General features: G+C 34.5%; 1 protein-coding gene and 1 pseudogene across 2 annotated transcripts in view; one reads left to right on the top strand and one right to left on the bottom strand.

Moving 5' to 3' along the window:
• The window catches only part of EXOC6B (exocyst complex component 6B), a 652,998-nt gene that overhangs the window by 530,551 nt on the left and 108,003 nt on the right, over window positions 1–14,444 (top strand). The window lies entirely within an intron of this gene.
• Window positions 8,498–8,881, bottom strand: LOC129397152 (small ribosomal subunit protein uS8-like; annotated as a pseudogene).

Below are 14,444 nucleotides of genomic sequence, written 5' to 3' on the forward strand. Positions count from 1 at the left end.
ATGCCCACAAGAGAAAGCAGGAAAGATCTAAAATTGATACCCTAACATCACAATTAAAAGAACTAGAGAAGCAAGAGCAAACACATTCAAAAGCTAGCAGAAGGCAAGAAATAACTAAGATCAGAGCAGAACTGAAGGAGAACACAGGAACAGAAAACCACGTACCACATGTTCTCATATATAAGTGGGAGCTAAATGATGGGAACACACAGACACAAAGAGGGGAAGAACAGACACTGGGGCCTACTTGAGGGTGGAACGTGTGAGGAGGGAGAGGAACAGGAAAATGAGGAGGGAGAGGAACAGGAAAAAAACAACTATTGAGTTTTGGGCTTAGTACCTGAGTGACAAAATAATCCATACTGCAAACTCCTGTGACACAAGTTTACCTATATAATAGACCTTCACATGTACCCCTGAACCTCAAATAAAAGTAACAAAGATTTCCAAGACATATGAAATTTAAAGTGTAAAATCCCACCTTTGCCTAAAAATTTATATTTGCCTATATTATAATCTATATTTGTTAACAGCTAAATTATCTTTTCATCTTGAAGGAATAGGGTTTCAGGAGGGAAGAAAGGGAGAATTTCCACTTCTATTTGATTGCATTCTTTCAACCTTTAAGAATATGTTCACATATTACTTACTTTTTCAAAATATAGCAAATTATAGAGAATAAATGTAAAGGTGGAAAATCTCATTTAGAAAATTATGTTCCTTGTCCTCCTTCCTTCTGCAGGTTTAGCCTCTGCAGAATAGCACCGAAGGAATAGTCTTCTTTTCACATGACTGTAACTAATCTTCCTTGGGGAATTTCGTTCATGATTAGAAACTGAGGAAAAAAACAGAAAACCATTGTGTTTATCTTGCATTTTCCTTTGCTTAATTTCATCCTATTACACCTAGTTATTTTTAGTCTCTTGAGATGTGTTTTACTCTTCTCTCCTCCTTGACAGTCATCTTCCTTAAATACCTAGAGAATTAGTTATGATCATGTCTTCTCTATTTCCATTTTCAGTGTATTATGTATACATCCCTTTTATTGTGAAACACCTGGAACACTTTTTAGGAGCAGGCAAAATAGAAAGAAAAATAATCATGGAATTATGACATCCTCATCTATCTGCTCTACTCTCCATCTAAATGTATGCTATACATATGAGTCTCTCAATAAATAATGAATTATCTTTATCTAAATATTTATGGAGTTCTTTAGAACTTCCCTTCTTCTCTGTTTATGTGTGCTATGAAGAGGACAGTGGCATTGTCATTAGAAAGCCAAGGAAATTTGACTGTCTGATTTTTGGCAACTCGAAGGCTTTTTCTCTGGAAGAGTCTGAAAGACCCATGTTTCTTCTCCCCCAAACATATCAAGGTACTATTTCAGCGAGGTCATACTATATCACATTAGAAACTTACTGTTTTATATTAGAAACTGCCAGAATGAAGAAATATTATCCTATATTCAGCACTTCAGGATTATATGCTAATTTATTCAGGAACAAATTTATTTTAATATATTATTATTTAATATTATTCAAAATTGAGACATACATGTTCAGGATTCTGTTATAACACTTGCTGGGTATCCTTGGACAAATCCATAGCCACTCTAGTCCTTGAATTCTTCATCTTTAAGGGGATGTCCTTGTATTTATTTCACAGAGAAATTATGAAGTAGTACTTACTGGAAACGCTCCTTACAAAATGTTTAACTTCTTCTTTTGTATGATCTCTTTTTCTACATTCTGAAAAAAATACGTATTTTAAGTCTGTTTTTCTCTTCTTAATTTTATGTACAATAATCTAATCTGTTATAAAATAAATATATTAGAAAGGAGTTTAAAACGTGATATAGTCTAATGGTCAGCCTTTAGGTAGACAGATGCTTCAAGAACTCAGCAGAGTCACCTTTTCTCTGCTTGCAAACCTTCAATCATACAGCATGCAGTTCCTGATATTCAGGAAGTAGTTCTTTAAGCCTTGTTCCACTTCTTACTGTCTTAGTAAACACTAACTGTGGTGTTCCTTGACCATAGACAACAGCTCAGCATCTACTCATATAAACACTCATTAAACTTAAGGGACAATTTTAACTTACCTGTTCAGTACTTGCAACAGAAAAAGAAAGTGTGGCATGCAAAGCCTAAAACAGTCACTCTCTGGCCCTTTACAGGAAAAGTTTACCACTCCCTGCTCTACAGCATTACATGCAAGAAAGTGAAAACTCTTATAAAACTTTTAAAGGAGAAAAGTCTCCATAATCAACTTGTTCATGTTTTTAGGCATTAGAAATATATGTATATAGTTTAAAAGAAAAGGATGTAGTTGTATAGAAGTACTGGTAGATATCATTAAAATTTTTTAAAACATCTTGAGGTCTGAGTATTTTTTTTTTTTGAGATGGAGTCTTGCTCTATTGCCAGGCTGGAGTGTAGTGGTGCGATCTCGGCTCACTGAAACCTCCACCTCCCGGGTTCAAGCGACTCTCCTGCCTCAGCCTCCTGAGTAGCTGGGAATACAGGTGCACGCCACTATGCCCGGCTAATTTTTATATTTTTAGTAGAGACGAGGATTCACCATGTTGGCCAGGACGGTCTCGATTTCCTGACCACGTGATCCACTGGCCTCAGCCTCCCAAAGTGCTGGGATTACAGGCGTGAGCCACCCCACCCAGCCAGAGTAATTTTTGAGAGACATAGTTTTAATGTTTAAAAACATTTAAGATACTTTATGTAAATATTTTTAAATACTTAAAAATAAGGAACAAAGTCTGAAATCCCTAATTATCTCAATCAGATTGGGAAATGAGAAGAAGTGTGGAATAGATTGTCTTTTATTCTTGAAACTAATTGCTCATATTTAAAAAATTGAATTGAGATTATTTATATATATTCTACATTATTAGCAAAGACAAAATCAAAGAAAATATCTGTGTAGCAAATGAAACAAAGCAAAGGAAACAACAAAGCGTAAAACCATAGAAAACAAGACCAAGAATCCTCATTATGATAATAAATGTAAATAGATTGTGTCCCTACTAAAAGGCTGAGACTGGCTTAAAATAAAAAAGCAAAGACTTTAATATCAAAAAGTGACTCTGAAATGTTAAAAGAAAAATAAAACGCAGCCTGGGCAACCCATAATGAGACCCCGTCTCTACAAAAAGGAAAACAAAAATTAGCTGGGCATTTCCTGATTCTGAATGCCTTGAAATTAGAGCTTCATTGGTCAAAATTATAGAGCTTATCAATTGTATTAGATTCTTGGTGGTCTGCTTCTGTTGTAAAAAATCAATTTGAGGACAGGAGAGTAGAATGATTATAATAAATATTAACTTTGGAGGGTAAACAATACATAATTGTTCATTAAATTTTTAGGCCTCCCCATACAAACCATCTTTTCTTTCTGTTTATCTTTGTATTTTTTTATCTCCGAATTCTTATGAAAGCCATTTAGACTTGTACTTTATATCTGTTGTTCAAGTTACTGAAGTTGTGATTATTACTAACTTTAATGTTTATTGAAATTCTACTATTGTTTTTTTTTTCACTGGTTCCACTGTCTCCCTTATCATGATTACTTTTATTGTGGACTTCTTCCTTACATCCTATTGAAAATGCAATGCAGTTTTTACTTTTTAATTTCCTCTGGTTTCTGTCTTAAGTCTTTCCAGAAATATTCTTTTCCTCTGGAACTTGATGGTCTCTTACTGTAATCCTAGAGCCTTTTTCCGTAGCTTTTTTTTCCTGATTACTCATCATAAAAGGAAATATTCAAATACATTGTGTATTTCAACAGATGTATGATTCACTACGGTCTTGTCTACTTGGGTTTGTTTGCCATACAGTGTCCCCAGAAATATCAGAAAAGAAAATTAATGCTCTTATATCCAAGTAAGGAGTTAGGACTGTATTACTTATTACAAGCCTCTAATGTTGGCCCATAAGTCACACCATAGCATGTGTTTATTTCTAAGCCAAAAGCTCCAAAACCAGACTTTCACTTTTAAAAACCAGATACCTATTAGCCCTATTTTTGAGTGTGGATGGCCCATCTCAGATCCATAGCTGAAGGGCACATTGATATATGCAATTCCTATCTACTTAGGAATTATCTCATTTTTAACAATTATTCATCTAATAAAACACTAATGGTTTACTGTTTATCATAAGCCTACCCTCATTGTCCCTTTCTCTGATATTAACCAGTAGGATAAATGGAAAAGCTGTTACCCCCAACATATCTTCTTCCTTGGGTCCTCCAATCTGTGCCCATATTGTGTCTCCATTCTTCTACTATATTCTGTAGTATATTATTCTACTATATTATAAAAACATAAGCACTAGGTAGGGACTGAAATGAGTCCCTAGGACTCATTTAGGATATCCAGCTCTGTGTGCCTCAATGAACAGCAATTAATAAGCCAACTGCTGGTGAGGATGCAGAGCAAACAAGTCTCTCATTTATACAGTGCTGGTGGGGACATAAAATGGTACTATCACTCTGGAAAATAGATTGGCAGTTTCTTATAAAATTAAATATGTTTACAAACCATGCAAATCAGCAATTCCACTTCTGGCATTTTTTCCTAGAGAAATGAAAACATGTTTGCACTAAAACTTGTCCATGAATGTTCAAAGCAGCTTTATTCATAATGGCCAAATACTGGAAACAATCCAAACGTACTTCAGTGCATGAAAGGATAAACAAACTGTGGCCCATCTATACAATAGAATACTACTCAGCAATAAAAAATATTAAGCTATTGGTAAAAACTTGGATGGCTCTCAAGAGCATTGTGCTGAGTGGGAAACAAAAGTGAATTTCAAAGGGTTTTATATTATATGATTCCATTTATATAACATTCTGTAAGTGACAAAACTGTAATGATGGAGAACACATCAGTGGTTGCCAGAGGTTAGGGTTGCAGAAGGAAGAAGTTGTGACTAGTAGTAAGTAAAACAAAGGAGTTTCTTTATGGTGATGCAACAGTTCTGCATATTCTGATCGTTGTGATGGTTACATGGATCAACACATGTGATAAACTTTTATAGAATCATATTCAACACACACACACACACAAAGCGTGCATGTAAAAACTGGTGAAATCAAACAGGGTCTGTATCTGAATTCCTAGCACTGTACCAACCATCAGTTAACTGGTTTTTGGCAATGTCCTGTGATTATATGAGGTATTATCATCAGGGGAACCTCCCTGAAGGATATACAGACACTCTGTGCTACTTCTGCAACTACTTGTGAGCCTATTTCAGAACAGAAAATTATATTTTAAAAAACCAGGAACTATGCAACAGAGGGACAGCTACTCAATTTTATGGATTGATATAGACCAGTAGTTATCAAACCTGGTAGATCTTCAGATTCACTTAATGGGATTTATAAGGTACACACACACACACACACACACACACACACTTACTTCTGAATCCTCCTGCCACCACTATCACCACCATCAGATACCTATGGAATCAGGATCTCTAGAAATTAAGCCAAGGAATCTGTGTTTTCAGAAAATTGCTCAAGGTTAGAAAACACTATTACAGAGCCTGGTTACTGAGTCAGGGGTAAGAATGGAGAAAACTGGTGAGTCTGTTCTGTATTAACCTTTGATTGTGATTCTCAAATCTGTTCCATTCTTGTTAGTGTGAAAATCCTTTTCAATCCTGGCAATAGATTAACCATCCATTTTAGAGTTTTGCACTGTTAAGCGTTTTAACTTTTTCTTTAAATTTTTATGAATATTTCAGTGGGAAGTTCTTGAGCCTGTGTCATTAGCTACTAATCATTTAAACCAGAAGCAGGACAATAGTATTCTTGTAGATGTACCTTGTCTTTACCTCATTCACATGTGAATTGTGACTTGATTCCAGCTTTTCTCAGTGAGAGACTGCAGACTTCTACTTTATTTGATCAGTTTTTCACACTGATGTGGCATCAACATAAATATGGTTTCCCTCAAAATTAGCTAATGAGTGGAAAACAACCAAGGCACACCACAGTGAAAACATCAGTTAGGAAAATTACATCCAAAACCTAAAAGAGGCTGTCACTGAAGTTTTGTTTATGAAAGCTGGAAAAGCTCTCCCTTCTCAGCCACTGAGATTCCTGATGTATTGTTTTTCTACTGAAAGTTATCCAAAGATGTTTTCAGACATTAACTGATGAAAGCCAAATTTATTGAAGGTGGAGGAGAATGTAAAGATCCCTTATATTTGTGAATTTCTCAGTCAGACATGGCAGCCTTTTAATAGCTATAGTTGACCAGGTTCTTTTGTGCATGTGAAAAATCAGTTGTGGAGCTAAGAAAATGACTCATCATGCAGAAGAGACAGATATCTTGTGCTGCTGCAGAGAACACTGGATCAACAATCAAGAAACTTGCACGTTTACCCTGACTCTGCCACAAACTAAAAATATATCCTTGGTCAAATTGTCTAACTGCTCTAGCCTCAGTTTCTTTGTCTATAAAAGCTGGGGATAGAAATTATACTAAATTAACATTTTCAAACATTTATGAGCTATGGAATTTACAGTAATTGTAATCTCATTATCAGCCCTCTCTGGAACTTAAAAGATAATGTCATTCTTTAATGATATATGATAAAGAAGCAAACTAAAGAAAAATTCAGATTTTGCATATTATTAAAGATTACATATTTGATTTCAATATAATATTCTTACATTTCAATTAAATACGTTTCATCTTTTCCCATATAAAATAGATTTTTAAGCTAATTATATAAGAGAAAACATAATTTTTGGATATTCTAACTGTAATGTTTTATTGAATTGTTTGGAAATCAAATATACATCCAAATACAGATCCAAATCAATCAACTTATATAACCTGTTGTCTGAAGTTTTTAATTGTGAATATTAAAAACTTTTTTTATAGTTTTCAAGTTTGGTTTCTAAATAAAATTAAAGTATTTCATGCTAGTAAGTACAAGTATTTCTCTAAAAATAATAGTCTCAATATGAATAATGTTAAATCCCAGTAAATAAAAAGTCATATGAATACAAACATTTTATGTTAAGTATCAATTTTTAAAAGACTAAGTATATTTTTATGTATATTATAAGGATTCTGATCAGTAAGTGTAATTACAAATTTTGTTGAAGGTCATCTTTGAGACTTGTTTGAAAAATTGTAATTATTCTTATGGTCTCCATTTACTTTTATGTTTTACTTTTCTTTATGTTTTCTGCCTTTAACATCATCTATTATGGACAAAATGTAGGTAATATGTGAGTGTATTAGTCATGGTTCTCTGGAGGAACCGAAACAAGAGTCTATAAAAGATGTGTAATATATATCTATATAAATTTGTATACACACACATACAGATTAGTAAGGAATTGGCTCACATGATAATAGAGGCTGACATGTTCCAAGATATGCAGTTGGCAGGCTGGAGACCCAGCAGAGCCACTGATATAATTACAGTTCAAGTTCAAAGACCTGAGAACCAGGAGAGCCAATGGTGTAGTTCTAGTCCAAATGCCAGCAGGCTTGAGACCCAGGAAAAGTGAATGGTTTGGTTCGAGTCCAAAGGCAAATAAAAACTGATGCCTCAGCTCAGAGGTAGTCAAGCAGGAGGAATTTCTCACAGAAAAGTCAACCTTTGTGGTTTTTTCAGGCCTTCAACTGATTAGGTGAGGCCCATCCACATTAGAGAGAACAATCTACCTTTTCTTTAGAGATGAGGTCTCACTTTGTCACCCAGGCTGAAGTGCAATGGTGTGATCATAGTCCACTGCAGCCTCGATCTTCTGGGCCCTCCCACCTCAGCCTCAGGGACTACAGGTACTACAGGCATGAGCCACCGTACCTGGCTGGCAATCTTCTTTACTCAGTCTACCAATTCAGGTGTGAATCTCATCTAGAAATACCCTCACAGAGACACCCAGAATAATGCTTGACAAAATAGCTGGGCATTCTGTGGCTCAGTAAAGTTGATACATAAAATTAACCATCACAATGAGTAAAAATGAGAACATTTTCAAATTTTATAATAGTTAAAAAATACACACACACATACACACACAGACACACACTCACAGCACCCAGCTGTTTTCAGCTGAGTGGAATACCAACCCAGTGACTGGATCATGAGTACAGCTTTCTGATCCACTGGCTGCTACTCATGACTTAATCTGTATTCACTTAGAGGATCTCAAGCAGTACATATTTAAAGAGGGAAAGTATTCTATTTATTGACATTTTCAAGTAAACATTTTATTATAGAACAGAAAGATCTATAAATCATAATTATATGGCTTCATGCATTTTCACAAAGTGAATATACTCATGAAACTCTGATCAAAATACAGAATATTACCGACATCCCTCAAAGGCCCCTTGTTCCTGCTTCCAGTTCCAATGCCTCACACCCAGAAGTAATTAATATGTATATTTCTTTTTTTTTTGGCCCATGAGCCATTTTATTTGTAAATATGTATTACATCTCTAGAAAAAGAATCCCAGGATTTCCCCTCCTGTGTGTTTTCATCTTGCTTCTTCTTGGTCCGTGATACCAGCTGAGGTTGTCAATACAATGAAACTAAACTGACGGGATTATTATTCTGCCATTTTTCTAGATCTTTGAGTTGCACAGCAAATCTGGGGCTGATAACTCCACACTTGTTTAGCCTGCTTGTGAGGTTCACAATAATTTTCCCAGCTCTGTGATTTTCAATGATTTTAAATTCACCAATGTAACCATGCTTCAGCAACACAGTTAGAAACTGGACGATGACTTTGGAGCACAGCCTAATAAGAATGTGGCATTTGCCTCTCTTCAGCATTGTTGATGCTGTTAGGAGCATCATCCAGGACATTCATGTGTACCATTTTGGTGGCATGGAAAGAGTTTATATATATACATATATATATATATATATTTCTATCAGATTGATTAGTTGGCCAGTTTTGTACTTTATATGAGTGGGATTATATAGTATCTAGTGGGATTATATAGTATCTACTCTTTTATGTCTAGCTTCTTTCATTAAACATTATATTGATGAGAGTCATCCAAACTGTTGTATGAAGCAGTTTATTCTTTCTCATTGCTGTAAAGTATTGTATTATATGACTATGACATACTTTGTTATATTGATCTCTATTTGATTGTTGATGGACATTTGGGTTGTTTACAGATTGAGTTTTTTTGTTGTTTTATCTTTTTTTTATTTTCACAAATAGTGCTGCTGTGAACAGTCTTGTATATATCTTTTAGTGTACTCATTTCTGTTGGATATGTACCTAGGATTGCAGTTGCAGGTCATAGAGTCTATGTATGTCATGGAATCTATGTATGTAGCTAATAATAGTTTTTCAAAGTGATTGTAATCAGTTTATACCAAGAGCAAAGATAACTCAAGTTCTTCCACATCCCCAAAACACATGGTATTATATTGGTATTTTATTTTTAGCCATCTTAGTGAATGTGTATGGTATCTCATTGTAAGTTTATTTTCTATTTCCCTAATACTAATGATGTTGAGCAACCTTTCATATGTTAATTGGCCATTTTGATACCTTATTTTTGAAGTACCATTTCATGTCCCTTGCCAAATTTTCTATTGGATTTCCTTGCATAAAATAGCCTTTTCAGGTTTTAGAATCAAAGTTATACAAGTCTAATAAAAATAAATTGGAAGTATTCCTTAATTTTATTTCTGAGGAAGAATTTACGTAAGATTGGCCTTACTTCTTTCTTCAGTGTTATAAAGATTCATCAGTGAAATTATATGGACCAGGAAATTTCTTTACGGGAAGTTTATTAATTGTGGACTTAATTTCTTTAATACATAAGTGAATAGTCAGATCTTCTGTTTATTCTTATATCAGTTTTGGTAAATTGTGTTTTCTAGGAATTTGCCTGTTTCATCTAAATTTCCAAATCTGTTGGCATAAAGTCATTCATAATATTCTCTCATTATATTTTTAATATCTGTAGGATCTGCAGTTATATGCCCTTTTTCATTCCTACTATTGGTTATTTGTGCCTTCTTTCTTTTTTCTTCACATTATTGACGGAGGTTTATCATTTTTACAAGTCTTTTCAAAGAAGCATTTCTTTGCCTTTGTTGATTCCACTTTGCATTTATATTCTTTATTTTTTTATTTTTATTTTTATTTATTTATTTTTTTTGAGATGAAGTCTCACTCTGTCGGCCAGGCTGGAGTGCAGTGGCGCGATCACTGCTCACTGCAAACTCCACCTCCCGGGTTCACGCCATTCTCCTGCCTCAGCCTCCCGAGTAGCTGGGACTACAGGCGCCTGACACCACGCCCAGCTAATTTTATTTGTATTTTTAGTAGAGACGGGGTTTCACCGTGTTAGCCAGGATGGTCTCGATCTCCTGACCTCGTGATCTGCCCACCTCGGCCTCCCAAAGTGCTGGGATTACAGGCTTGACCACTGCGCCCGGCCTACATTTATATTCTATTTCTCTGATTTTTTTTCTATTAGCAGTAACAGCAGCAGCAATAGTAGTTTGCTATCCTTTAACTTCTTGAGATGCATACCTAGATCCATAATTCTTCTTCAGTCTTTATTTTTTAATGTGTGCATTTAAAGCAGTACATTTTCCTGAGACACATTTTTAGCTTTACCCCACAGATCTTGATATGTTTTTCTTTTTAGCATTCAACTCAAAATATTTTCTAATTTCCGTTTTAATTTCTTCTTGAAACATGAGTAATTTAGTAGGGTACTCTTTTCCATTTTTGGATTTGCTAGGTATCTTTTTTTAAAAAAGGACTTCGTATTTTTACAGCAATTTTAATTTTACCACAAAATTAAGAGGAATATACAGAGATATCCTAGGTACTTCTTGCCCCCTCTACATGCATAGCCTCCCTCATTATTCATATTCCCCCCAGAGTGGTATGTTACATGTGATAAACCTACACTGACATATCATTATCACCCAAAATTGGTAATTTGCATGAGGGCTCACTCTTGATGTTGTATATTCTATGGATTTGAACAAATATCTAATGACAAGTATCCATCATTATAGTATCATACGTAGTATTTTTGATGCCCTAAAATCCTCTGTACTCCACCTCTTCATTCCCTTCTTGCCCCAACCCCTGGCAGCCACTGATCTTTTTCTTGTCCCCCTCATTGTGCCTTTTCTGGGATGTCATGTAGTTGGAATCATGTAGTATGTAACCTTTATTAGACTGGCTTCTTTAACTTAGTAATATGCATTTAAGTTTCCTCCATAATTTTTCATGGCTTAATGGCTCATTTCTTCTTAATGTGCTGAAAAATATTTCATTGTCTGGATTTACCACATTCATTTATCCATTCACCTACTGAAGGATATCTTGATTGCTTCCAAGTTTCAGCAATTATGACTGTAGTTGCTATAAACATTCATGTGCAGATTTTTGTGTGAATATAAGTTTTCAATTCCTTTGGGAAATTATCAGGGAGTATAATTGCTGGATCATATGGTGAGAGTATGTTTACTTTTGTAAGAAACCACCAAACTATTTGTCTTCCAAAGTGACTATACCATTTTGCATTTTCACCAACAATAGGTGAGAGCTCCTGTTGTTCTACATTCTCATCAGCATTTGGTGTTTAGCAGTGTCCTGGATTTTGGCCATTCTAATAGGTGTATAGTGGTATCTCATTATTGTTTTAATTTGCATTTCCCTGAGGACATATGATGTGGATCGTCTTTTTAATATGCTTATTTTATGCCATGATATCTTCTTCGGTGAGGTATCTGTTAAGATCTTTGCTCCATTTTTTAATTGGATTGTTTGTTTTTTTATTGTGCACTTTAAGAATTCTTTGTATGTTTTGGATAATAGTCCCTTATCAGATGTGTCTTTTGCAAATATTTTCTCCCAGTCTGTGGCTTATCTTTGTATTCTTTTGAGTGTCTTTTGCAGAGCAGAAATTTTTAATTTTAATGAAGTCCAGCTTATAAATATTGTATTTCATGGATTGTGCCTTTGGAGTCATATATAAAAAGAAGTCATTGCTAATTCCAAGGTTATCTAGATTTTCTCTTATGTTATCTTCTATGAGCTTTATAGTTTTGTATTTTACATTTATTTCTGTGATCCATTTGTAGTTTATTTTTTTGAAAGCTGTAAGTTTGTGTCTAGATTCTTTTCTTTCATTCATGTGATTGTACAGTTTTTCCAGCACATTTGTCGAAAAGAACATCTTTGTTCCATTGTTTTGCCTTTGCTCGTCAGAGGTCTATCTTTTTTATATATATTTTTCTGACTATATTTATGTGGGTCTGTTTCTGTGCTTTCTGTTTTGTTGCTTTGATCTATTTGCCTAGTCATTCACCAATACCACACTGCCTTGATTACTATAGCTTTATAGTAAGTCTTGAAGTCTGAGAGTGAACAAAGTCTGACTTAGTTCTTCTTTGATATTGTGTTGGCTATTCTGGATATATTGCCTCTTCATATAAACTTTAGAATCAGTTTATCAACATCCATAGAAAAATTTACTGGGGTTTATATTGGGATTGCATTGAATCTATAGATCAAGTTGGAAAGAACTGATATCTTGACAATATTGTCTTCCTATCCGTGAATATGAAATAACTCATTTATTTGTTATTCTTTGATATTTTATCAGAGTTTCATAGTTTTTCTCATGTAGATCTTGCTGACATATTTTGTTAGATTTATACCTAAGCATTTCATTCTGGGGGTGCTTATATAAATGACATTTTGCTTTTAATTGCAAATTCTACTTGTTCATTGGTGGTATATAGGAAAGTGAATAATTTTTGTATATTAACCTTGTATCCTGCAACCTTGCTGTAATCACTTATTAGTCCCAGGAATTTTTTTGTCAGTACTTTTGGATTTTCTATAGAAAATCATGTCTTCTACAAAAGAAAAAAAGACAGTTTTCTTTCTTCTCTTTCAATTAGTATGCCTTTTATTTCCTTTTTTGTCTTATTGCATTAGCTAGGACTTCCAATTATATGTTGAAAAGGAGTGGTTTTGATCTTAGTAGGAAAGTTTGTTCTTGATCTTGATCTTAGTAGGAAAGCTTATAGTTTCTCACCATTTAGTATGATGTTAGCTGTAGGTTTTTTGTAGATGTTCTTTATCAAATTGATAAACTTTTCCTACTGTGTTGAGGGTGTTTTTATCGTGAATAATGTTGGATTTCGTCAAATATTTTTTTCTGTATCTGTTGATATGTTTGTGTAATTTTTCTTTCTTAGCCCATTGATATAATGGATTACAATGATTTATTTTCAAATGTTAGTCCAACCTTGCATACCTGGGATAAATCCCACTTAGTTATGGTATACGATTCTTTTATACATTGTTGGATTTGATTTGCTGATATTTTGTTGAGGATGTTTGCATCTGTGTTTATGAGTGATATTGATATGTAGTTTTCTTGTAATATCTTTGGCAAGACTTGATATTAGGGTAATGCTGGCCTCGTAAAACAAATTAGGAATTATCCTTCTACTTCTGTGTTTTGAAAGATTTTGTAAATAATTCCTATAATTTTGTCCTTAAATATTTGGTAGAATTCACCAATGAACCCATCTGTACTTGGGGCTTTCTGTTTTAGGAGGTTATAATTATTGGTTCAATTTCTATAATATTTATATGCTTTTTCAGATTGACCACTTCTTCTTGTGTGAGTTTTGTCAGACTGTGTTTTTCACGCAATTGATCCATTTAATCTAGGTTATCAAATTTGTGGGCAAAAAGTTGTTCACAATATTTCTTCCACATGGAGTACTATAGCTGGCTATAATTGGGTTATTTCCCCTCCCCCATGTCAGTTAGGCTTTGATAAAATCACAGTAAGTTAGGGATTAGTTTAGGGTTTGGTTGACTAGTTTCTCCTGGGGCAGACCTTGTTAAGAAATACAGAGGAATGGTTCCTTTACCCGTCCCCCTGCTGAGACTCAGAAGAATTTTTTTTCTGATATTTACTGTGAGAATCTGGCCAACCTCCTAGAGTTAAAACTCACAAAATCATGCCCCTCCCCCCACTCCTCCATGGCTGGGTTCTCCTGGAACTTTTAACTCTAGACTTGTCCAATCCTAGCCTTCAGCAATTCCTCAACTACAGTTCATGTTTTCCTACTGCAGCACTGGTTCCCATAGAGGTTTCTGCTTCCAGTATGTTGTGACTCTCTTTATCTATCTGTCCTTCCAATTTGAGAGGCAGCAGTTTACCCTGTGCTCTTACTTCTTTTACAAATCTAGGAATTGTTGATTTTTCAGTTTGTTCAGCTTTTACTTGTTAGAATGGAGTAGTGACTTCCAAGCTCCTCTCATACAGATCTGAAAACTGAAGTCCCTGCAGCTGTCTTTTTGTATTGATTTCTAGCTTGATTTTACAGTGGTTAGAAAACATAGTGGAATTATTCCTAGTCGTTTG

Source organism: Pan paniscus, chromosome 12 (genome assembly GCF_029289425.2).
Source record: "Pan paniscus chromosome 12, NHGRI_mPanPan1-v2.0_pri, whole genome shotgun sequence".
Classification (NCBI taxonomy): domain Eukaryota; kingdom Metazoa; phylum Chordata; class Mammalia; order Primates; family Hominidae; genus Pan; species Pan paniscus.